General features: G+C 37.4%; 1 protein-coding gene across 1 annotated transcript in view; it reads right to left on the reverse strand.

Moving 5' to 3' along the window:
* PRKD1 (protein kinase D1) overlaps positions 1 to 27249 on the reverse strand; it is a 344329-nt gene that overhangs the window by 168682 nt on the left and 148398 nt on the right. The window lies entirely within an intron of this gene.

A 27249-nucleotide genomic window follows, 5' to 3' on the forward strand; every position in this document is an offset into this window, starting at 1 on the left:
CAAAGATCCGTCTGTATTAGCATTGAATATTTTTATTAAAACAAACAACCTAGGCTAATAGGCATGTGAAAAGGGCTCTTTTCTTGTATATGATATTTTCACATAATTAGCAATTGTTATTTCTTTTATAAATAGATATTTGTCATGTGTGGAAAAAGGTCATAAGTCAAGGAGAGAAAATTGTCTTGTTCCTGAAACGTGTGATATTTCTGACACGTATGTCAATAAAGGTTGACTTTTAAGGAGCTACTGTCATGAAGAAATGTCCAGAATATGAGATCTTCTGATATCAGACAAAATAGACTTTAAAAAAAAGACTATTAGAAGAGACAAAGAAGGACACTACATAATGATCAAGGGATCGATCCAAGAAGAAGATATAACAATTGTAAATATTTATGCACCCAACACAGGAGCACCTCAATACATAAGGCAAATACTAACAGCCATAAAAGGGGAAATCGACAGTAACACACTCATAGTAGAGGACTTTAACACCCCACTTTCACCAATGGACAGATCATCCAAAATGAAAATAAATAAGGAAACACAAGCTTTAAATGATACATTAAACAAGATGGACTTAATTGATATTTATAGGACATTCCATCCAAAAACAACAGAATACACATTTTTCTCAAGTGCTCATGGAACATTCTCCAGGATAGATCATATCTTGGGTCACAAATCAAGCCTTGGTAAATTTAAGAAAATTGAAATTGTATCAAGTATCTTTTCCGACCACAATGCTATGAGACTAGACATCAATTACAGGAAAAGATCTGTAAAAAATACAAACACATGGAGGCTAAACAATACACTACTCAATAACGAAGTGATCACTGAAGAAATCAAAGAGGAAATAAAAAACATACCTAGAAACAAATGACAATGGAGACACGACGACCCAAAACCTATGGGACGCAGCAAAAGCAGTTCTAAGGGGGAAGTTTATAGCAATACAATCCCACCTTAAGAAACAGGAAACATCTTGAGTAAACAACCTGACCCTGCACCTAAAGCAATTAGAGAAAGAAGAACAAAAACATCCCAAAGTTAGCAGAAGGAAAGAAATCATAAAGATCAGATCAGAAATAAATGAAAAAGAAATCAAGGAAATGATAGCAAAGATCAATAAAACTAAAAGCTGGTTCTTTGAGAAGATAAACAAAATTGATAACCCATTAGCCCGACTCATCAAGAAAAAAAGGGAGAAGACTCAAATCAATAGAAATAGAAATGAAAAAGGAGAAGTAACAACTGACACTGCAGAAATACAAAAGATCATGAGAGATTACTACAAGAAACTCAATTCCAATAAAATGGACAACCTGGAAGAAATGGACAAATTCTTAGAAATGCACAACCTGCCAAGACTGAATCAGGAAGAAATAGAAAATACGAACAAACCAATCACAAGCACTGAAATTGAAACTGTGATTAAAAATCTTCCAACAGACAAAAGCCCAGGACCAGATGGCTTCACAGGCAAATTCTATCAAACATTTAGAGAAGAGCTAACACCTATCCTTCTCAAACTCTTCCAAAATATAGCAGAGGGAGGAGCACTCCCAAACTCATTCTACGAGGCCACCATCACCTTGATACCAAAACCAGACAAGGATGTCACAAGAAAGAAAACTACAGGCCAGTATCACTGATGAACATAGATGCAAAAATCCTCAATAAAATACTAGCAAACAGAATCCAACAGCACATTAAAAGGATCATACACCATGATCAAGTGGGGTTTATTCCAGGAATGCAAGGATTCTTCAATATATGCAAATCAATCAATGTGATACACAATATTAACAAACTGAAGAAGAAAAACCATACGATCGTCTCAATAGATGCAGAGAAAGCTTTCGACAAAATTCAACACCCATTTATGATAAAAACCCTGCAGAAAGTAGGCATAGAGGGAACTTTCCTCAACATAATAAAGGCCATATATGACAAACCCACAGCCAACATCATCCTCAATGGTGAAAAACTGAAACCATTTCCACTAAGATCAGGAACAAGACAAGGCTGCCCACTCTCACCACTCTTATTCAACTTAGTTTTGGAAGTTTTAGCCACAGCAATCAGAGAAGAAAAGGAAATAAAAGGAATCCAAATTGGAAAAGAAGAAGTAAAGCTGTCACTGTTTGCAGATGACATGATACTATACATAGAGAATCCTAAAGATGCTACCAGAAAACTACTAGAGCTAATCAATGAATTTGGTAAAGTTGCAGGATACAAAATTAATGCACAGAAATCTCTGGCATTCCTGTACACTAATGATGAAAAATATGAAAGGGAAATCAAGAAAACACTCCCATTTACCACTGCAACAAAAAGAATAAAATATCTAGGAATAAACCTACCTAAGGAGACAAAAGACCTGTATGCAGAAAATTATAAGACACTGATGAAAGAAATTAAAGATGATACAAATAGATGGAGAGATATACCATGTTCCTGGATTGGAAAAATCAATATTGTGAAAATGACTCTACTACCCAAAGCAATCTACAGATTCAATGCAATCCCTATCAAACTACCACTGGCATTTTTCACAGAACTAGAACAAAAAATTTCAAAATTTGTTTGGAAGAACAAAAGACCCCGAATAGCCAAAGCAATCTTGAGAACGAAAAACGGAGCTGGAGGAATCAGGCTCCCTGACTTCAGACTATACTAGAAATCTACAGTAATCAAGACAGTGTGGTACTGGCACAAAAACAGAAAGATAGATCAATGGAACAGGATAGAAAGCCCAGAGATAAACCCACGCACATATGGTCACCTTATCTTTGATAAAGGAGGCAGGAATGTACAGTGGAGAAAGGACAGCCTCTTCAATAAGTGGTGTTGGGAAAACTGGACAGGGACATGTAAAAGTATGAGATTAGATCATTCCCTAACACCATACACAAAAATAAGCTCAAAATGGATTAAAGACCTAAATGTAAGGCCAGAAACTATCAAACTCTTAGAGGAAAACACAGGCAGAACACTCTATGACATAAATCACAGCAAGATCCTTTTGGACCCACCTCCTAGAGAAATGGAAATAAAAACAAAGATAAACAAATGGGAACTAATGAAACTTCAAAGCTTTTGCACAGCAAAGGAAACCATAAACAAGACCAAAAGACAACCCTCAGAATGGGAGAAAATATTTGCAAATGAAGCAACGGACAAAGGATTAATCTCCAAAATTTATAAGCAGCTCATGCAGCTCAATAGCAAAAAAACAAACAACCCAATCCAAAAATGGGCAGAAGACTTAAATAGGCATTTCTCCAAAGAAGATATACAGACTGCCAACAAACACATGAAAGAATGCTCAACATCATTAATCATTAGAGAAATGCAAATCAAAACTACCATGAGATATTATCTCACACCAGTCAGAATGGCCATCATCAAGAAATCTAGAAACAATAAATGCTGGAGAGGGTGTGGAGAAAAGGGAACACTCTTGCACTGCTGGTGGGCATGTGAATTGGTACAGCCACTATGGAGAACAGTATGGAGGTTCCTTAAAAATCTACAAATAGAACAACCATATGACCCCGCAATCCCACTACGAGGCATATACCCTGAGAAAACCATAATTCAAAAAGAGACATGTACCAAAATGTTCATTGCAGCTCTATTCACAATAGCCCGGAGATGGAAACAACCTAAGTGTCCATCATCGGATGAAAGGATAAAGAAGATGTGGCACATATATACAATGGAATATTACTCAGCCATAAAAAGAAACGAAACTGAGCTATTTGTAATGAGGTGGATAGACCTAGAGTCTGTCATACAGAGTGAAGTAACTCAGAAAGAGAAAGACAAATACCATATGCTAACACATATATATGGAATTTAAGAAAAAAATGTCATGAAGAACCTAGGGGTAAAACAGGAATAAAGACACAGACCTACTTGAGAATGGACTAGAGGATATGGGGAGGGGGAAGGGTAAGCTGTGACAAAGCGAAAGAGAGGCATGGACATATATACAGTACCAAACGTAAGGTAGATAGATAGTGGGAAGCAGCCACATAGCACAGGGAGATCAGCTTGGTGCTTTGTGACCGCCTGGAGGGGTGGGATAGGGAGGGTGGGAGGGAGGGAGACGCAAGAGGGAAGAGATACGGAACATATGTATATGTATAACTGATTCACTTTGTTATAAAGCAGAAACTAATTTTAAAAAAAAGAGATCTTCTGAAGATAAATACAATATATGATGCATTCTTCCTTATTTTTCTTATTAATAAAAGTAGGGGCTACAATCATGTAAGACATTTTGTGTGAATTAAAAATAAGTATATACAGAACATCCTCTTGCTCTTAAGAGTCTGTTGACAACCAGGCTTAAAACTACTTCTGCATATCACTTAGTAAAGTTGGCTTCTGTAAAATAAAATGCAACAGCTGAAATGATGTCACTGTTTCCACTGCGCTAATTAAAACAAAAATAATAGTTCCTTTTTTTTGGTAATTTCTCCAATAATATTATTAGAGTGCAAGGAAAGGGAAAAACTAAAATACTATTTTCTAAACTACAGCAACAAATAGTTCATGTACTATTTTAAAAATCAACCTCATTTGATGTGTAATTTACAATAAATAAAATGGATATAAGTCTATGAGTTTTGACTCTTGCCCCAGCACGCATGAAACCAAAATCACAACCAAGCCATGAAACATTTTCATTAACCCCCCAAATTTTATTGTACCCCCTGCAGTTGACGCTACCCACAATCTTGACTCAACACAGTTTTATTTTGTCAGCAAAGATTAGTTAGCCAGCTACAGAATTTCATACAAATGAAATCATACAACATGCACTATGTACCCTTTTTTTGGCTGGCTTCTTTTGCTCATTATGTTTTTGAGACTCATTTACACATACGGTATTTGAGATTCACCTGTTTTTATTATGTTATTACCATTTCATTATGTGGATCTAGGATAACTGCTTATCTGTGTACCCACAGATGGACATTCGTATTTTTCCCCCAATTTGTGGCTATTACAAATAATAAGGCTATGAACATTTATGTACGAGTGTTTCGATGGGTGTATGTTTTTCATTTCTTATGAGTAAATATCTAGGAAAAGAATTTCTGGGGCATATAAGTGTATGTTTGAGTATACAACTATCCTTACATCAATAACACATTATACTTATTACTGGAGCTTTATACTAAGCCTGAATTCAGTTAGTGTAAGCTCTTCATCTTTTTCCTTTTCAAGATTGCTTTGGATATGATAGGTCTTCTGAATTTCCATACACATTTTAGAATCACTTTGTCAATTTCTACAAAATAAATCTGCTGTGATTTTTCAATGATACTACATTGAAACATAGATCATCTTGGATAGATCTATATTTTAACAATGTGGAGACTTCTATTTTGTTATGAACAAGATGGCATATCGCCCTATTTATTAGTTTCCTTTAAATTGCTCTCAAAAATGTTTTGTAGTTTTCAGTGTACATGTCTTAGATATATTTGCTAGATTTATCTCTAAGTTTTTATATTTTTATGCTATTATAAATGGCTGATTAAAGTATAATAAACATACAGTAAAATTTGCCCTTTTTAGTGTGCAGTTCTGAAAGTTTTGAAAGATGTATACCATAACCACATGCCATATATGTAGTATACACATCACAGCCAAGATATAGAACAGTTCCAGTCCCTATAGTTTGGTCTTTTCAAGAATGTGATATAAATGGTATCATACAGTACATACATAATTTTGAATCTGACTTTACTTAGTGCAGTGAAGCTGATATTTGTCCATGCTGTTGCATATATCATTAATCTACTCCTTTTCACTGCTGAGGATTGTTCCATTGTGTGTATGGATGAACCACAGTGTAAGTATCTATTCCTCAGTCAGTGGAGGGGCATTTAAGTTAGTTCCAGTTTTTGACTATTACAAATAAAGGTGCTATAAATGTTCACTTAGAGGTTTTTGCCTGAACATAGTAAGTTTTTATTTTTCTGGGGCATATGGAAGTATCTGGATAACTTCATAAGAAACTGCCAAACTGTTTTCAAAGTGGCTATACAATTTTGCATTTTCACCAGCAACGCATGAGAGTTCCTGTTGCTCTGCATCTTTGACAGCACTTGGCAATGTTGGGTTGTTAAATTTTAGACATTCTAATAGGTGTATAATGGTATCTCATAGTCTTAATTTACTTTTCCCTAGTGACTAATGATATTGAGCATCATTTCTTGTACTTATTTAACACACACAGACACATCTGCTCAATTCATTTGCCCATTTTAAAAGTTGAGTTATTTTCTTATTGTGGAGTTCTGATAGCTCTTTATATATTCTAGATAAAAGCTGTTCATCAAATACGTGTTTCACAGATATTTTCTTCCATTCTGTGGCTTGTCTTTTCATCCCCTTAACATTATTTTCTTAAGTTTTTAATTTCTATGAAACCCAATTTATCAAAATTTCTTCATGGGTCATGGTTTTGGTTTAATATTTAATAAATATTTGTATAACCTAAGGTAACAGATTTTTTCTTATGTTTTATTCTGCAAATTTTATTGTTTGGGGTTTTACATTTGGGTCTATGATCCACTCTGAGGTAATTTTTTAACAAAGTAAGAAATATGGATTGAGGTTCATTTTTTGCATATTCTGGAAGATCTGTATAAAACTGGTATAAATTCTTCCTTAAATGTTTGGTAGAATTCTCCAGCAAAGCCATTTGAGCCTGGAATTATTTTTTTTGGAAGGATTAAAATTATATATTCAATTTTCTTAATAGATATATCACTACTTAGATTTCAATTTCCTTTAAGTGAGCTTTGGCATTTTGAATCTTTCAAGGAACCAATTCATTTCATCCAAGTTGCTGAATTTACAGGCAAAAAGTTTTTTCATATTATTCCTTTGTCACCCTTTAATGTCTGTAGTGATATCTATTATTTTCTTATATTTGTAATTTGTGTCCTCTTTTTTGCTTGATTAGTCTGGCCATTGGTCTATATATCTGTTTTTATGTCATACTGTTTGATTACTATAATATATTTTGAAATCAGGAAGTGTCATGCCTCCAGCTTTATTTTTCTTGCTCATAATTGTTTGGGCTATTTGGGGGTCTTTTGTGATTCCATATGAATTTTAGGATTGTTTTTTCTACTTCTGTAAAAAATGCCTTGGGATTTTGATAGGGATTGCATTGAATCTGTAGGTTGCTTGGGGTAGTATGGACATTCTAACAATATTAATTCTTCCAATACATGATCATGTGATGTTTTCTATTTATTTGACTTTGCTTAAATTTCTTTCAGAGATCTTTTAGTGTACAAGTCTTTCACCTCATATTTTCATGTAACCATGAAAGTTCTTTTCTGCTAAGTCCATCACCTCTACCACTTCTGAACTGTTTCCATTAGCTCTCTTAATCCTGGTTATGGGTCACATTTTCCTGCTTTTTTATACCTGTGTTTTTTAAATTAGATGCCAGACTTTATGAATTAATGTGAGCAGTTGTACGTTGTTGTCTTCCTTTAAAGAACACTTATATTTGTTTTGGCAAAACATTAAGGTACTTGCAGACTGGCTTTATCTTTTCAAGGCTTACTTTTAAGCTTTGTTATGGCAGCTCTAGAATAATAGTTGTTCTAGGGATAATTTAGTCCCACTGCTAATGCATGACTCTTTATCTCCATAGAACACTTCAAATGTTCAGTGAAATCTCTTCTATTTGTCTGGTAGGAACTCGACCATCTCTCAGCCCTATATGGGCTCTGAAAAGTTTTCATTTCATAGCTTCTCAACAGTTGCTCTTTATTCTACCTTGTAGATTTTTACCCTATGGACTTGTATTCAGTCTAATATTCAAGTGGACCCTTAACCAGATTTCTGGAGCTCTTCCTTTGTATAGGTCCTACCTTTCCAGTATTCTTCCCCTAAAAATTCTGTTGACTTGGGCACCTTGAGCTGTATTACCTGTCTCCTCTATGCAGCCACAGAACTAGGCTATTCTTGGGTTCTCTCTCCCTGCACTAAACCTCAGATGACTGTAATACCTACCTTGTTTGTTTCCTTTTCTCAGGGGTCACCCTGCATTGCCTGTTGGCCAGGGTCTGTAACAGGCATTTTATGTATTTTGTATTATTTTCTATTTGTTTGGGGCAGGTAAGCATGTCCCATACCAGATATTCTTTGTGAATGAAAGCCAAAGTCTCATGTGCTTTTTAAATATAGAATACCAATCTTTTCTACCCAAACTTTTGACTACTTAATTCTATGCAAATAGCATTTGCAAGGAAAGTAAATTAAAGAAAAATAAAACATCCCTAGTTAGTAAGAGTACATTTTTAATATTACATTGAAATAAATGCAAAGTATATTTAATGAAATAAGAATTAAAAATTAATAATTATCATATAACTCTCAAAGCATAGTTTGACCTATCCTGAGTTAAACTTTAACTGTTAAAGGATTGTCCCTGATTGGAATACAAATGTTCTTCAAAATATAATACACTAATTAATGCACAGTTCCTCTTATCATATTCTTTCAAAAACCATGGGTAGCTGATTCTGACTCAAGAGAGAAGAGAAAATTCAAGAGATTCAGTACTTGAGCTGGAGTGAATAGAAAGTAACAGCTGGAAAGGAAGAGATGAAACAGCAATTGTTTCCCCAAAGAAGAGCTAAACTTTACCGCATCGTCTAACAAATACCTTGTCAATGAACCTGTGTGGTGGAAGAATAGGTGGGAATACTGAAGAGGGGCTTAGGAGACAAGGATTCTGCTGGCTCATCACAATTTCAGCGCAACCTGGCCTTTATGCACATGCCCCTTGGACATCTGTATATACCATTCCCTGGTGGTCCTGTATTGCTGACATGTGGACATCACACTCTGTGTCGTGCTTCTTTGTAAGACCATGGGTATAATGTAATCAAAGATTTGGTATTCAAGTAAGGCTTGAATGCCTCACATCCCAATTATGCTTCTTTCTAAGGGTGACTCAGAAAACATTTGGAAAAATCAGAATAACTAGAATAATACCAATATATGCCACACATTAAAGCTATTATTTTAAAAGGCTAAATAGAAAAAAATGAAGTTAGTGTTATAAATGTTCTTGAAGGTTGTTTGTCCAATATATAAATGACTGAGGTGTGGATAGCCACTCTCCCACATTCCCTCCTACTGGGTCAGAGACACGGCTTTTCTCTCTTCATTAACAAGACATTCAGAAACAGGCTGTAGAGCCTTGTGAAGCAGAGCACAGGGGTGAACATGGAGATGTAGCCTCTCGGGACAGCTGTCATGGCAGCAGAAGTTAAGGGTTCGATTTTTTTTAAGATTGTACCTTTTTTTTATTGACCAGAATAAAATATATGCATATTTGTCTTTTCCTGTTAAGAGAAAACCTTTTATTTTATGTAATGTAACATTCTGCTTGAATGGAAACTATATACAATAAGACTTCCAAAAATTATATTTAAAAATGATGCCTGGAAGGTGAAAAGTGTAAAGGAACAATGCCTGACAACTGAGAAGAGAACATATTGGGGAAAACACTCATGGAACAACATTTCCTAATTTGGTCATAATCATCTGTTTTTACATGAAGGTGTGTGAGCTTTGAAATCTGAAAACCCTCATTAAACTAAACAGGCTTTCAGAAAGGCTCGGAGGCTTGTAAACTCAGCTGGAGCTTATTACAAGATCAGTTCAGTGTTTCTCAGAGGCTTTGTGGTTGTGAGCCCAAACATCTGAGATAAGTGATTTCAAGCTCTCTCCAAGTTCGACTCTAACAAACCTGGCCACTGTGAAAATACGGCCAACAATTCTGGCACTGGTCCTTAGCTCTTTAATTCTACCCTATGCTGGAAATCTCTGTACTGCTGTGTGTATCATTTGGCATTTTTTGACCACAGAGCACAATTTACTGTTACATTTCACTATAAATTCTTGGCTGGCCAGACAATGTGCTCCAGAGTAGAATAAATATATGTTTCAATGAGTAGCTGAAATGTGACCTGGCCAAAGGGAACTCTAAGGAACAAAGGGTGCTCTTCCACAGTTGAGGCCAATCACAAAGGGCGAGGAACAAGCAATATCAGAAATAAATTAAGCCATGACTCAGTCAAGCAGAAAAAGAAAGAGAGAAATGGCCTGATTAGGAAATGAAAATACACTGCAGTTTACTTTTGCTAAAAGGTGATGAAAGTCCTGAAATTAAGTTTTTCTGCTCAATAAGAGAACACATCAGGCAGTTGAATACCGCACTCTTCTCATCAAAGATGATTCCCAAGTCATTTTCCAAGGACTCTCCTGTTTACAAGTAGTGACTGGTCATCCTTAATGAGCAAAGAAATTAAAAAGGTGCTACCGCGTCCTAGCTTGACCAAAATCCTCCCTAAGTTTTGTTCCTGGAGTACAGGACAACATGGACACCTTGTAAGCAACTATTTTAATGAGAATTCCTAAACCACTGGGTGAAACTGTCTGTGGATTCCCTTGGAGGAGTTGCACCTGAGTGATCTCTGGATTCCCTTGGAGGAGTTGCACCTAAGTGATGCAGCCATTGAGCTGTAAAAAGCAGGAAGGGGCAGGCACTTAAAGATGGCTCTGGGGCTTCCCTGGTGGCGCAGTGGTTGAGAGTCTGCCTGCTGATGCAGGGGACACGGGTTCGTGCCCCGGTCTGGGAAGATCCCACATGCCGTGGAGCGGCTGGGCCCGTGAGCCATGGCCGCTGAGCCTGCGCGTTCGGAGCCTGTGCTCTGCAACGGGAGAGGCCACAACAGTGAGAGGCCCGCGTACTGGGGGAAAAAAAAAAAAGATGGTTCTGAAAGCAGTAGATCCTTAAGATCAGTTGGATCCTTCCAAGGGGTCTCATGGGCGAGAACTAAGACACGAGTCATCAACTTGTATTATTAACTTTGCCTAGGAAATTAAACCTATCCCCTTTTTAAAAAAAGCATCTAATAACAGATTGAAAATTTAAGTGCATAAAAAATTAAGTAAATGAAAAAACAACACAGTGAATAACCATTGGGTGAGTGTCATGTACATAGCACTACAGCTATAATGACAAAATCATGGGATGGCTCAAGCCCACTAAAAGCATGAACACTAGATTTTCACTTAGAAACACAAGTTATAATGTGTCAACGAAAGCATAAAAGAAAAAGTGAATGATCTATTATGTGCAGGCATAGTTCTGAAATGTGTTCAAATTTGGGCACAGGATCTTTTTTTTTTTTTTTTTTTTTTTCTTTTTGCGGTATGCGGGCCTCTCACTGCTGCGGCCTCTCCCGTTGCGGAGCACAGGCTCCGGACGCGCAGGCCCAGCGGCCATGGCTCACGGGCCCAGCCGCTCCGCGGCACATGGGACCCTCCCAGACCGGGGCACGAACCCGTATCCCCTGCATCGGCAGGCGGACTCCCAACCACTGCGCCACCAGGGAGGCCCGGGCACAGGATCTTTTATTTGGTGATTTCATATCCTCAGAAGGAGGCACTTGAAAAGAATTCCACACTATGACCACATAGCTATGTGACTAGTGTCTGAATGTAATCTTAGGAAACAGAAACCAGAAAAAAATTTTTAGACCTTTCTTTTTTCTTCCCCTCCCTCCCTCCTCCACCCAATGCCACCCAAGCTAGGCAGAAAATGAATAGCGCTGAATCAAAGTAACTAAGAACTACTATTAAAGGTAGCACTTTACTATCTTTCCTAGTGGCAATCTATTTTCCTAGAGATCCCTGGTTGAATCATTCATCTCTCAGTCTGAAAGATGTGATTCATACATATAAATCTGCAATACCTATTTTCATGAAATAGTTTTAAAAAGCCTATGAAAAATTTCAGTTTCTGAAATAAAGACTAAATGATAATTACAGTGTTGACTTTAAGAAGATTCATTATACATTTCCCAGCCATGAAAAACAGCACTGTTGTCCACTGCAGAGCATCATTCTCCATTTGACTTTGCTATTTTCTGGGCCATGGGCGTACTGTCCAAATGCAGATCACCCTGGCAAACAATCACAATCCTTGCCTTGCTTCCTTTCTCGTTCCTTCTCTCACATGAGCACCTGCAATCATATGACTCTCCATTCCGCAAACCCAATGCTGCCTTTGAAAAGGTATGCCTAACACCAGGGGTCTATCAATTTCAGAAATCTTCAAGGTCCAAACCTAGAAACAAGTCACTCTAGTTAGTCCTCCTTTCTCCACTCCACCGCCAAAAACTTCCTTTTCTCATTCAAGACAGAACCTTAATTTATTCCACTCTTGCTTTCCTACAAGCAAATCTAGAATCTGACACACGGATTTTCTTCTGCTTAGACCTCCTTTTTTTTGGCCCTTCTCCTTTCCATTAAATTCAAAATCCCATTGTTTAAACAATCATTTTCATTCATAATTTTAAATTTGGACCTTAGCCTTGCCCTGTATATGTTTTACAGTAAAAAAGTAAAAGGAATAAGATATCTGAGAAAAGAAACAATATACTTTATCAAAGAGAGGTCTGCTTGAAATCTTCTGGAATTAAAGTTTAAAGGTGAAATGTTAGATTTTGATTATGAGATCTGAAAGTCAGTTATACTACAAGACATAGAACATGCATAAAACCTTAACTTGCAATACCGTTGGAGAATAAAGCTAGACTATAAATTCTTCTTCCTTGGGCATATATTGATGTTCTGTATCAGATATTGCTAAAGAAGTCTGTCTAATAAATTATATGCTTATCTTTAAGGCAGCAGATGTGACTAAGTGTGATGCTTAATTGTTGGCAGAGACTTTTATTCTATTTCAATTTGAATAATATGTCACCTATTAAAAAGACAAAAGCAATAAGAAATGACTTACTACATCATTAACTCTAATGCTGCAACGTCTGAGTATAGACTTCCTAGAAGTATTTTAAATCATTATTTTGTTGTATATAATTTTTAAGTTTTAGAATAAAGGTTCATATCAAGCAATTATAGGTGGTAATAATTAATGAGAGCCTCACCATTGTTGTGTAAAAACATATTATCCTGCATTATAGCTTGACAGATTACTAGTCAGTGATAGCTATTAGAAGTCTTAGTAGGCACTCTGAAATTATTCACACAACAGTAATTAGGTGTGTGGATGTGCAGCTTGAAAATGGAAAAAAATGTACTTCACACTCTTTGTCTCACTCTGAATAAAACTGTCATTATAGCATACTGTAGATTTTTTACATTGCATAATAAGGTTACATGTTTGCTCATTAATGAACTAACGATAATTGATGCATGTACTGGATAAAATGAAGACTGTGACAGCAACTAAGAAGGCTTTACCAAAAATTAAGAATCATTAACTTTGGAAAAGAAAAACTTCTGGATTATGTATCTTGTCATTTAGAGATAAGTAGACTGATGCCCAGAACGTATTACCAAGGTGGCAATGCTAGTAATGCCAGAACAAGGTGAGTGGCCTATGTCTCTTAAAACATACTCCTTGATCTTTCCTCTCAGTTCTGCTTCTCTTAGAAAGAAAATACAGGAAGAGTAGCCAAATGTCCAGCACACAGTGATTCAGAATTGCAAATTCTGAGCACTTTTCTTGGCCAGAAAGTACAGACCCAGGCCTCCAGATTTTGGATTCCGAACAAACCAAGGTAAATGGCTTAATGAGCTTAGTAGCAGCTATTCCCTGGCAATCTCCAGTTCTTACTAGACAGACAAGTCATTAAAAGGGTAGTGACAGTGAAGTAGCTCATTGAAGGATGGCTGACAGCAGAATGGCAGCTTACAGCAGCAGAAAAACTGGTTGAGGTCATTAAGACAAGGGGCTGTTAGCCTTATGCATCCCACCCTCAAAGGAGTATTGCATTACATGGAACTGCAATTAATATTTACAGAATTATTGATCTTTTAGATAAAAAGAAACATATACATAGTATTGAATAATACATTTGAAAAGATTTCCATCAAATTATCTAAAATAAAATTGAAAAATAAAATGTACTCTTATTTGTTAAGTTTGTACATCTGACTACCATCTTCATTGATGATGATAAAGAAAGGCTAACTCTATTAGTGTGCACAATTTGGGTTTGTATTTCAGATGCAGGAAGTATAATTTTCCATTATATTAAAACTAAATTTTAACATTAAACATACATAGGCCAATGACTAGGAAATGCTAATTTAATAGCACACATTTGCAACAAAGTACATATGTAATCCTTAAAGATGGCACTAACTTCAAATAATTATAGGACTCCATAAACAGTTTGCCAATTTATGAAAGTCAGTTTAAAAAAAATCAATCTTCAGTAAAATAACTAAATAAATAAGTAAACCATCTCCTTTTTAACTGTTTACTGTCATGTTCTAAACTGTTTAATTTTACTAAATTAATTTTATTCTAGGTAATTTTCATTAAAAAGAATAATGCGATAGATCTAAGTATGTGTAAAAATCAGGGATTATAACAACACTGGAGATAGGTGCGGAAGAGAGGAGAACTTCCTGGATCATAAATACAGAACCCAGGTCATAAATACAGAAATAGACATTTCCTAAGAGTTTGGAGGTAAAATACTTTTCTTACCAAAGCTATCTGAATGATATGCCTTAGAGGAAAAAAGGAATGAGTATAGACACTGGCTTTCCAAATGAAATTGAAAAGCTGATGTCATGAATCCAACACTCATGACGAGAGCTTGCCTGGATCACCACAGCGCACAGAATACACATAACACCTCTCACAAGAGGTAGGTACAGATACTGGGCACACCACAAGGGCTCATGTCCTTCATTCACTCAGGAATGAAGCAGACACTTAGGCACTGTGTCCCTAGCTAGAGATAGGATGATAAGTCAAACCACAGATGGTCCCCATTGTCATGAGATAAGTCAGGGGAGGCTGTATAAGCAGGAGAGCACAAGTAGGGGAGACAGACATGAGGCAGTATAGCACTAATAAGAGTGTAACGGCACAGTGAGATCAATGTTATAAAGAAATGGAGCGCCATTCTAAGAGAGCATATAATCAAGGAGTATGACAAAGGACTAGACAGGGAATTAGGAAAGACTCCCCTGAAGAGATAACGTTTTAGCTCAGATCCAATGCTCAAACTCAGTAACTTCAGATGGAGGGTGGCAGGAGGCTGGAGTTCCCAGCGGAGCAAGCATCTGTGCAAAAATCTTACATGTTCTTTATTATCCTTAAAAATAATGGCTCTAAGTCTCCTTTGATTAAGGGCAGAAAAAAGTATTGCTGCCATCACCCCTTCAGATCCCACGGTCATACGCACTGGGTCCAATGCCTGCGGCAGGAGCTTCTTTGTAGCTCTGATACCACAGGAAACCCAACAAAACATTTAAACAAAACATTTAAGGGGATTTAAGAATCCCCTGGACTTAGACCTAGACCTGAGTTCAATGACTAAATTAATATCTCTCAAAGCGTATGTATTTACTCCATGAGAAGCACTATGAAGCTCTATGACAATAAGGTTTGAAATAAATTTGGAAAATGTGTCATACACTATGCCCTTCTTGAAAACCCACCATGCACATTATCATAATTAATGTTTACAAAGAAACCTGTGTCCAAATCATATTTCTGTATTTGACACATATGTGGGTATGTATGTGATATACATAATCCATGTATGTGAATACATATATATATTCAATACATACACACATATACTTGTTTAGTTGTTTATTGATTGATTGCCTCCCAGGACCACTGTAGCGATTAAATGAACATATGTAAAGTATTTCTAATAGTGCCAGACCCATGATAAATGCTTGATAAGTATTTGTTGTTATTATTATAGATAATAATTACAACATTTAGTTATAAGTAAGTTAGCTATAATAAAAGCAAGATTTTCCAGCCACTCTGTTCTTCATCAAAAACTCCAGAGGAGGGACAACTCAGCTGCACACGTCAGGCATGCTCAGTGTTCTGCCATTTCTGCTTGGTTCCTTATAGCTCCAATACAGCTCATGTAATTTCTAATTGACTCTAGCCACATCCTGGAACTCAAAAGGCTAGGTAGGCTAAGACCTTCTTCACTCCCAGTTTTGTGAATTTGCTGATACATATATTCATTATATGTAAGATATGTTTCTTCAAAACTAATCTATTTTTGGTGAAAATAAGTTAACTGATTTTTAAACAACTCCCTTCCTTGTATTTATTTATACTGTAATGTTACTGCGTTAATTCCAAGTACTGTACTAGAACCAAGCAAGGGCCATAGATTTGGATGTTGGCATCCATACTGTGGAATTCCATTGTTCTGATTGTGCTGTTAATGATCCTTTGGTTCCATGGATAAAAATCTGATTTCCTTAAAACCAAATCCCCAAGGAGCTGGTGTATTTTTTTTTTTCTTCTTTGTACTGATAAGCAGGCAGTGCATCTGATTTATAGGATCAAAATTAAAACATTTTCTCTCATTTACTTTGATGTGCCCCAAGATAGGAAGGAATTTTTTCTCCCCTTGTAAAATGCTATACAGCTTCTGGAAAGAATGCTATAGCTTTTGGAAGAGTCAGGAGTGGCCAAAGATAATAAAACCACCTGCCACCCCACCAGACGTAACATTTAATAAATTAGCCTTTCAATTCATTTCTAAGTGGCCAGATGTCCTCAGCTGAGCTCTTTGTCAAGAAAAGGTTTTGGCCCCAGCTACAAAGACCTGTCTAAGCTTATATTAAAAAGATACCTGCAAAGGCTCTTACAAATATCTGTGATGCCTTGGACCTTGATCCAAGTTATTGGGTCATAGAGAAATGTATTCTATTTCCAGCAAAACTGACCAATCTTCTGATACTGTCACTCATAAAGGCAGATATAGATAATCTGCAGACTAAATCTGAAAAATGGTGAGAGAGAGCAAGTACACTGGATCCCAAGTGAGGTGGAAGTAAAGGATGAAACATTGAGGGGGAAAAAAAAAACAACTATAGATGTTTGTGTTCTTTGATTTAGAGTAGATAGTACAGATGAATATAAAGGTGAAACCCTATACTATAACTTAGCATTAAGTAGGTTAGTTTCTTTCATTTTTCATACATATCAAAGGTCACCTATAAATACATATGTATGCTAATATAAAATAACTTGTATTTTCAAGAAGAAAAATAATGATAGCTAGCCTGCCAATAGCTATACTAATACCTCATGACATAAGTTATTCCAGTACAAGTTTATATTTTTATTTTATTGGGTGCCTGGAGACACAGTGGTAAACAATAGACAAATAGTCCCCACCTTCATGAAAATCTAAGATATCCTATCTATTTTCTCTGCCTAAAATTCATGACTTTATCTTAGTTACCACAGACAATCCCCCAAAAGCTAACTTCTTGCCATTCTTCATCCTGTTCCCTTGGTATTTTATGATCTAATTTGCTTATACTAATCACAGCACAGTAAAGATGGCAGTCAGTGTGGAACATGTTTTAAGTGAGACATTTTGAGATAAGTTTCTATTTGCCTTTAAAAGAGGGCAGAGTAAAATCCTCTTGAAAGGAATCTAGTTTACAGTGTGAAATCTGAGAAATCTGGGTGATCTGAATAGCCCAGCAACTGCAAGTTATCAAAATTCTCTAATGTTTTCTCAAAGCAACTGGGAGTTAATAAGAGTGCAGCCCGTGATGATGTCATTTCATCTAGATCCAGTCACTGCACTAATTCATATTCCTTTTCACTGGGAGGGAATGAGTGCATATAAAAATTAAAACAAACATTTGAATTGAATATGGTATTTTAAAGTTCACTATATATATGTGTGCCATAGTGATTATATTAGCACTGAAAACAAACTGTAATTTGTTGAACACAGAGAATCAAGAAAATGAGAATCAAAAGAAATTTGATATCTCACTTCAAATTCATAGAAAAGAAAATTCATTAGTTGAGACTGGAACATGTTAAGAATCAGAACACCATGCTTTATGAAACTTCAAACTCAACAATCAGATTCAGACTGCCAGCAAAACACTCAAGGTGTATTGCACTCCAAAGTCCATCCCATTTCCCTCATCCCATTTAGAGAAATTCTCCTCATAAGAAGTACTGGTGCTCAATGCATACACTCTCACTTGAAGTGACTGCAGGCAAGCTGTCTGCCCAGCCTCTGCTCTCAAGCCAATCTCTTAAGACTGTCAATGACCTTCACATTGCCAGATTCCATGGGTGACTTTCAGTCCTCATAGGCAACATCTCAGCAGAATTTGACTCAGTGGTTCATTTCCTCCTCCTTCAAAACACCTTCTTCCCTTGATTCTGCAATAGAGCATTCTCTTGCTTTTACTCTTACTTGATAAGCTATAACTTTTCAGTCATGTTTACCAAAACTTTCTCTTCTTTCCAACCTCTTAGATGCTACAGTGTTCAGGGCTCATTCTTCAGAAAGTTTATTTTCTCTATTTATAATCACTCTCCTAGAGGACCTCATCCAGTCTTCTGGCTTTAATGATGATAGACATTTGTATCATCATACTCTGAGTCTGGTGATACAAATGTCCATCTCTGTTAATGAGCTTTCCCCTGAAACACAGACCCATCAATCTAACAACACTCAACATCTCTGCGTAGATATATCTATGAGGTCTTCACATTCACGTGTTCACAACGGAACTCCTGATGTCCTCCCTGCTGCTCACCACCTGAAGGAATGGCACCAACATTCAGTTGTTGGGTCAAAAACCTTAGAAACGGGCTTCCCTGGTGGCGCAGTGGTTGAGGGTCCGCCTGCCGATGCAGGGGACGCGGGTTCGTGCCCCGGTTTGGGAAGATCCCACATGCTGCAGAGCGGCTGGGCCCGTGAGCCATGGGTGCTGAACCTGTGCGTCCGGAGCCTGTGCTCCACAATGGGAGAGGCCACAGCAGTGAGAGGCCCGCGTACCGCAAAAACAAAACAAAAAAAACCCCCCAAAAACCTTAGAAAGATCTTTAAGTTTCCTCTTTCTCTCTCACTTCATGTGTAATCCATCAACAAATTCTGTTAGCTCTATAAAAACGTACAATATACTCCAAATTTAAAAATTTTCACCATCTCCACTGCCATGTCCCTAGTCCAAGCCACCATCTCTCATCCAAACCCCAATAACTGCTCAAGTTACCTGCTCCTACTCTTGATTCCACAGTCTATTCTACACACAGGACTTGGAGTCATCCTTTTAAAACAAGTATCATATCAAAGCCCTCTGATGGCTTCTCTTCATACTTAAAACCATCCCACAGTGGTAACCAGAGCCCACAGTGCTCTTACCCCAGCTATTACCTCTCTGCTCTCATGTTCTACCGCTCTTCCTCTACCCTGGCCCCATTACTGTTCTTCAAATAAATCATAAAAAAAATTCTTCCTCTGGGCTTTTGCACCTGCTCTTCTCCTCCTGCTTGAAATACTCCTTTTCCTGAGGTTCACATGACTAATTCCTTCATGTTGCTCAAGCGTCCCCTCCTCAGTGAAGCTTTCCCTGACCACCCTAAGTAAAACAATAGCTCCTCTAACTGATTTCTTTTATCCTGCCTCCTTTTGCTTCCGAGAAGTCATCACTATCTGAAGTTATATAATGTATCTATCTTCATTTTTAAAAATTATTATCTGTTTCCCAACTAGAATATACGTTCCATTAGACCAGGGACTTTTTCCATCTTATTCACTATTATAACTTAAGAGACTAGAATAGTGTCTGGTACATAGTATGTGCTCAGTATGAAGTACTGAATGCACGAATAAATTTATAAGTCACAACAAAGTGAGCTCTTTTACCTCACAAAAGTATTAGAGGAATTTAACTATTGTTTCATTTGCCTTTAACCTTACCAACCTATCAGTACTGAAAACCAATTCATGACTTCTCAATGGAGGTTATAAAATATGTCCGGAGACATTTTTAAAAGTGGTATCTAAAAAAAAAAAAAGTGGTATCTAGCGATCCACAGATTTAAAGTGATGATCTCTCTTCATATTCTAATTTCACAATTAAAACATGTCAATGGCCTGTATTTACTGGGACAGTCTGTTCCCCTTTGACTCTTAAAATAAAAGCAGTCTTTATTTTTAGAAATCAGGATTTCCTTTCCCTGCAGAGGTTACAGCCCAGACACATTCGAACACTCAAATGTTTACGATGACTTTGGCAGACTGCTCACACTGGAGAAGCATGTTTCCCCAATATAGAAACTCCAGGCATCCGGGGCCTAATTCTCAGTTTCTGTGCCACTATGGGTATTTCCTCAGTTGACTTATCAGAGAATCTTGTCCTTATCACCTCTGTAAAACTTTAGATTAAGCAAGGAAAACTAAATATGCTAATTCGCAAAATCAATAGAAAACCACACGATCTTGGCTCAGTTCAACTCTCTCTTATCAACTGCTACTCTCCACTCTCCCCTCAGTCACTCTTCTCAGGGCGTTTCAACTACCAGGCACGCTGCCTTCATGGTCTTCATTCTTGCTGGTCCCTTTGCCTGAAACACTCTTCCACCTAACAGTGCACTGGCACATACCATCTGGTACTGGTATATGTCCAAATATCTTTATGTTATAATCTCATCTTGTGCAGTATCGTATCTCTCTGATCACTAAAATGTGACCTCATTTGAGCACAAACTATGTGTTTGGTTTACTGCTCTATCCCAGTATCCAGGACAAGGCCAGGCTCAGAGCAGATAGTCAATAAACAATTGTTGAATAAATGCTCCATAAACAGCACATCTTCACGCTAGTTCCCCTCATTATTCATTGAGAAATTTTTCATTTATTTCAAAACTATTAAGAATAGGCTATTTTGACATCTACTTTAGAATATAATTTTTTTTCTTAGTTATGAAATTACTCATTTTATTGATCTGGAGAACGTTACTGAGATGTAAACAAATACTACTCACAGCTAACAGTTATTAATATATTTCATTAATTTGGGAATTGACATGACTTTGTCTAGGATTTTGTTTCACTGCTTCTCTGGAACAATTTCTTCACTCCATTCTGTAAGTTCCTACAGCCAGTATACTTTAAATAATTTCAATGTAAGTAGCTTCAAAGAATTACACTTTAACAATACAATTCTTCCTAAACACATATGCCAAAACCACTCCAAATACTTAATGTAACAAACATGTCCATGGGCACTGTGTAATCCGGCTATAGAATTACTATTTGAAATATTTCCCAATAGAAATCAGAATATTCTGATTCTATTAATAATTAGAGTAACAGTTATAATTTACTGAATACATATAATGTACTATGATTATGGATTTCAAAATATTGGGGAAAAATAAATTGAAATCTCTACAACCAACCAAAATACATGCTAAAGGAATTAAATATAAGATAAATAGTTAAATAAATAAATCAGAAAGAAATATAAGAGTATATTTATCTGATTAGGAAATACCTTTCTAATCATTTAAGCTAAGAAGCCTTCTGGTTCAAGATGGCAGATGAAGCAGAAACATTAATGTTTCGTTTCGAAAAATTCTACTGAAAGAACAGTAAAGTATTGTATAAAGAGAATTTAATCCATGTCACCACTGAACATGGGAGTGGCAAGAACCATCAATGAACCAAACTTTTGACAAATATCAAGGAGATGGAAATCTGATGCAAAAAGATCTCATACAGGCCCTCACCTTTCCTGTGCATATATTTACATGGAGACTGACTACTGTTTCCCTCAGGGTAACCTTCCAAGGAGCAAGGATCTTATCTGCATCATTCACTGCTATATCCTCACACCTAGAACAGGCCAGGCTAATAATAGGTGCTCAATATATATTTGTCTATTGAGTGAATTAATAGCCATTAATAGAAAATTAAATAAATTGAGTCACTTTAATGTACCACTATGCCACCTTTAAAATCCAAGGCCAATCATATATGAAGTTCTCAATGAATACGTTCTGAACGAATGAACAAATGAATGGACAGTGGGAAACGAAATATTTAATTTTTTTTTTTTTTTAAGAGGGAGGACACAACTTTTCCAGGGACACAAAGCTAGTACATGATAGCTTGGAGATTTATATCCAGACTTGTCTACTCCCAACAGTCATACTATTTTATTTTTTATTGGGGTATAGTTGTTTTACAATGTTGTGTTAGTTTCTACTGTACAGCAAAGTGGAGTTCCCTGTGCTATACAGCAGGTTCTTATTAGTTATCTATTTTATACATATTAGTGTATATATGTCAGTCCCAATCTCCCAATTCATCCCACCCCCCACCTGAAATATTTAATGTTGTGAGAAATTTGTCTTGATGCTCCAGTAAGTGCAAAGGAAGATTATAAAATAATATAGACAATGGCGCCCTTATTTTGTTAAAAATAAATGCAGTCATAGAAAAAGGATTTGAAGAGAATCGAAAAACATTAACTGTAGATATATCTAGGAATGGGATTGTGGAAGATTTTTTTTTCATTTTTCAAACTTTCCACTACATATGTGTAATCCCTTTATAATTAAGGAGGGGGGGAAAGCTATTGTACAGCAGAAGGACTTGGTTCTGCTGTTCTCCTAAAATTACTTTGCTTGCTACCTCTTCTCCCACTCTCTAGCCAGCCAGCTCATACAACATTATGTGCCAGACTGTAGCCCCATTCTTCAAATACACAGGAAAGGAGGAGATAAAAATGGAGGGGTGGCAAGCAGGCAGTTACAGAGACAGGCAAGAACCAGGCTATGGGTTGTGATCCGCCTTCCAGGATACAATTTTACAGCCTATTCAGGTTGGAACATACACCAGATACGTCTGTATGTGTGTACATGTGTCTGTGTTGGCATGGTATATAGGGGTCGCTCCTCCAGGGACTCATTTCCTACCAACAGATTTGGGGTGCTTCCTCCACCACAGTATAGCCCCCAGCACCAAGATGGAACCATGGGGCTACGAACACATCTGAGGTCAGGAAGAACAGGTCAGGCCCACTTAGCTCAGTTACTTAATGGTCATTACTGACCCATGCTTGGTGTCATCTTCCTTACCTATGTACAAATAAATCATGTGGCTGTCTGTAAAGTTGTCAAACAGGGCCTGGCATGTAGTAAAGTGTAATAAATAACCGACATTATTATAATTATTATTTTTTAAATAAATAAATTTATTTATTTATTTATTTATTTACTTTTGGCTGCGTTGGGTCTTCGTTGCTGTGCGTGGAGTTTCTCTAGTTGCAGTGAGCGGGGGCTACTCTGTTGTGGTGCGCGGGCTTCTCATCGCGGTGGCTTCTCTTTGTTGCGGAGCATGTGCTCTAGGCACGTGGGCTTCAGTAGTTGTGGCTCGCAGGCTCTAGAGTGCAGGCTTAGTAATTGTGGTGTATGAGCTTAGTTGCTCCGCGGCATGTGGGATCATCCCAGACCGGGGCTCGAATCCGTGTCCCCTGCACTGGCAGGCGGATTCTTAACCACTGCGCCACTAGGGAAGTCACTATAATTATTTACTAATAAATAAAACAAGGAGGGCGTCCCTGGTGGCGCAGTGGTTGAGAGTCCGCCTGCCGATGCAGGGGACACGGGTTCGTGCCCCGGTCCGGGAAGATCCCACATGCCGCAGAGCGGCTAGGCCCGTGAGCCATAGCTGCTGAGCCTGCGCGTCCGGAGCCTGTGCTCTGCAACGGGAGAGGCCACAACAGTGAGAGGCCCATGTACCACAAAAAAAAAAAAAAAAAAAAGGAGACGATATAAAAACAGCGACTGAAAGATGAAACCCTATACCTCTAAACCCTTATTTAATCACAAATCCAATATTTATTTTCCTCCTGCATGTGCAAGATTGCTTTAGAGAAAATTTAATTAGTTGCTGGCAGAATTCGTTGGTATGTATACCATGCACACATGAAAAATTACAGGGCAAAAGATATTAGAAAAATGTATTCCAGATCACAATAAAAGAGGTATCACAAGGCACAGTCTGAGGAACTGCCAAAGGAATTATTACCTCGTCCTTGCACTGTATGGAACAAGGTTCACTGCATCACAGTTCATTATAAGTCTCCCTCAGAGGTGTGATCAATATTCTAACAAATGTGAACCAAGGGACACCCAGTAAGAGAATCAGTTCATTTTAGAAAAGCAAATTTGTGAAAAATCATCTATGGATTTTAACATTTATTTAGCTTACCATAACTTCAAATCATACATTTTTGTGCCAGGAGAGTATGTGATGTAGCAGAGAAGTTACTTCTAGTTAGTCAGAAAAGTGTATCTTCCCATTCAAAAGATCTATCCCCCATAATGGAGAGTATGTCCTATGATGGCGGTGTAGTGGTTTTTGTCTTTCTATATCCATCCCTTTCTTGGAGAAATAGCATTTCACTTTTTGGTAGAGGGAATTACTATCACATCTTTGGTCCATTAGATGTACAAAAAAAGGAACAGTTCATTTCCTCCTCTGGTAAAGGGGTGATGACATGACCCAAGCTATGCAAACTAAACCCTGCTGTGCCTCTAATCCTTGAACTGAGCGATACAAGTGCATGAGAGGGGACACTGACTTGACTCTTAATTATAGTATCCTAGGCTATTAATGGGTCCTGCTCAGTCATAGTTGCCTATCCCTCAGAGCTATTCCCATCCTTCTTGGAGAAAGCCTGAAAATTGGTATCCCAGCCACCCAAAACTAGGGGAGGTCATGTGACCTAATTCTGGCCAATGACACATAGGGGCAGTCTACTGGCTGCTTCTGGGAACACTTTTTCGTTCCTAATGAAAGAATGGGTCATGCAAATTAAGCTCTCTCACTGCCCTGACCTCTCAGATACCTTCTGCCTTTATTCAAAGTTTTATAAGGCCATGATGTCTAGAATGTGGGCAGCTATCTTAATGACAAAGAGGATAAAGCCAAGAGAATCACGGAGATACCATCCCTCAACCTGATACTGTGGAGCAGTAGAAGAGACCCTGGAAATGCCTACCTACAAACTCCACGCTAAATACATTTACATGTCCCTATAGTTTAACATTGTTCTGTGGGTTTTCTGTGATGGAGCTGAAGGCATCTATGATAGAATGAATACATAAAATGACTGGCAATTATTTCCTTCCCTGTATCCATGTCCATTCAGTTACCTTGTAATTTTTAGTACCTTCACTCTGACTCTGAGATTGGCCGTGTAACTTTCTTTGGCCAACATGATGTAAGCAAATGTGATTCAAGCTCTGGAGACTAGAGTCTGTCCTCTCTTGCTACCCTTGAAACCTGCCACTGCCACGTGAAGAGCACATACATGCATGCGTGCACACACACACACACACACACATGAAATTTTCTTCCAGTATTCAAAACCGCTATTCAGCTCAGCAAAGAACTCATTCATGTCACTGATAAGCATGTGAAGTTCTGACCTCCATCTTTGTTGTTTCATTTTCATCTTCATGTTCATATAAAAAAAATATAAACCAACAGTCATGTCAGAACTATACTTATTCATCATTTGCAACCATAGGTTGCAGCCACAGGATGCAAGAGTTTAGGGGAAAAAAAGACACAGTTATTCTGTGAGATGTAACTGGCTATTTGGAATTTATAATAAAGGGTATTGTACATTTTATTATTATTTGTAAATTATATGCTACACCTTTTATATCATTAAAATTTATATTACTTTTTTTTCAGAGAGTTGGGTGTTAAACATTTACCAGCACACTACTGAGTATGGGATAACATGCCACCTTGTCCCCTGAACTCCCAAAGGCTGAGACAGAAAAGAGATTCTTCCAGTTCTACATCATAAAGAAAGATAATAAATTATTTTCCCCAAGAGAAAGCTGCTCAGCTCTATAGGAAAAGGATGACATAATCAGTGAAAGTAGGTTTCTACTTCCTTATACACCTGCAGGGAAAGCTAGAATAATGGTGGGAGGTAGGGTGGGGAGGTGGATTTCCAAATACAAGGACTTTTTATTTGCATTCCTCCCCAGAAGTGAGCAGTCAATTTAAAAAATTTATTATAATATCCATGCTCTTTGAACTGTTTTCATCAATTAGAAATAGGAGTCAGGTAACAATTTCTCATGTGGGCCTCATTTTTGAGGATCCATGAGGGCATCACCAACTTAACATAAGGTCAAAGGCTGAAAAATGAGATTAGTTGATACAGTGATTAAATTTAATATTTTCATTTCTGTGAAATCATCAAAGAACAACATACAGTACCAAAAATTTAAAAGTAAAAAGGAGTGTATTTAGAAATGAACTTTTCTGATTTCCTGAGTTTTTTCATAACATTTACTTTCTATTGCTAAAATATGTGCATGAAAATAAGATCAAGGAACCTAGTAGTTTATTCCCTCCTACCATTTTCCTCCCCAAGTCATATTAGGAAAACAGTGTGGGAGGTGTGCAGGATAGATCTACAGGCTGAGGAAAAACAATCTCTTCATAGAAAGAAATGGGGACAGAGGCTGTATGACTGGAACAGGAAAAAGTACAGAAAGAGAAATAACAGTCATTTTTTAATACAGAGAGAAAGGAAAAAAGTGGAAATAGCAAGTTGATGTGGTGGAAAAAATATAGTGACAGGACAGAGCCAAGGAATGTGAATGATGGTACAGAAAAAACTAGGAGGCATATAAAAGAAACAGGAAGAGCAAAAACAGCCAGAAAGAAAGAAAGCATCACAATGAAACAAATTTTATCAGAGCTAGGGAGAAACTTCTATGTGTGACATGATTACTTCCTGGCTTACTGTGCCATGATATTTCAGAATCCATTCTGCAAATGCTTGCCAAACCTTCTCCTTAAATTAAAGTAGCTAGCCATTTTCTCCACATTTGGGGGGGCCCAGGTCTTTGGGTGGCTAATTTGATAATGACTATAAATGAAGTCAGTGCTCTGTGCCTTAGGTTGGTGTTCACGCAGTCTTCTCTCATACCCTATTAGAGTCTACTTTTTTTTTTTTTTTTTTTTTTTTGCGGTACACGGGCCTCTCACTGCTGTGGCCTCTCCCGTTGTGGAGCACAGGCTCCGGATGTGTAGGCTTAGCGGCCATGGCTCACGGGCCCAGCTGCTCTGAGGCATGTGGGATCCTCCCAAACCGGGGCACGAACCCATGTCCTCTGCACTGGCAGGCGGACTCCCAACCACTGAGCCACCAGGGAAGCCCTAGAGTCTACTTTTTATGTCCTGATCTCTTGAACATTCTTGAGACAGTAGACACTTGGCTTTTTTTGGCCAGATAAGATTCATTCTTCAGTCTTTTACAATATCTATGCTTCTTGCTTCC

Source organism: Mesoplodon mirus (assembly GCF_964341445.2).
Source record: "Mesoplodon mirus genome assembly, chromosome: 4".
Classification (NCBI taxonomy): domain Eukaryota; kingdom Metazoa; phylum Chordata; class Mammalia; order Artiodactyla; family Ziphiidae; genus Mesoplodon; species Mesoplodon mirus.